A 491-nucleotide genomic window follows, 5' to 3' on the forward strand; every position below is an offset into this window, starting at 1 on the left:
CCACCACCCCGATTGGCCCGTCGCGCAGGCCTCCTCCGTTGGCCATTGGACGGGAGGCGCGGCCTCTCCAAAATTCAAACTCCCGGTGCGCGCGCGCAATAGGACGCCGCCGGCCCTTTACGCGCAATAGGACGCCGCCGGCCCTTTATGCGCAATAGGACGCCGCCGGCCCTTAACGCGCAATAATAGACGCCAAAGTCAAGAGTGACATCTTATAGGCACGTTGTAATCTAATGCTAGCCTGCTATGGCAAACGAGGCTTAGTAGGTGTTGTTGTTCATGCAAGGCCTCATGTGGGCACAGAATGTGGAAATAGTTGTGTATACACCCACTCAATGTGTGGCGGTCATAGAAAGGTACTTTGCGCTTTTGGAGAGCTAGGCGGTTGGCTCTTAAAAGAGCCTTTGGGGGTTGAGTAGTCAAGTTGAAGTCGCAGTAGCGAATTTACTTGGCTTTGACTGCCTTCTCGGTCTTCTTGGGGAGTAGCACTG

General features: G+C 54.6%; 1 pseudogene; it reads right to left on the reverse strand.

Moving 5' to 3' along the window:
* Positions 1-390: 390 nt before the first annotated feature.
* LOC121562322 overlaps positions 391-491 on the reverse strand; it is a 482-nt pseudogene continuing 381 nt past the window's right edge.

This window comes from Coregonus clupeaformis, unplaced genomic scaffold (assembly GCF_020615455.1).
Source record: "Coregonus clupeaformis isolate EN_2021a unplaced genomic scaffold, ASM2061545v1 scaf0588, whole genome shotgun sequence".
NCBI classification, from domain to species: domain Eukaryota; kingdom Metazoa; phylum Chordata; class Actinopteri; order Salmoniformes; family Salmonidae; genus Coregonus; species Coregonus clupeaformis.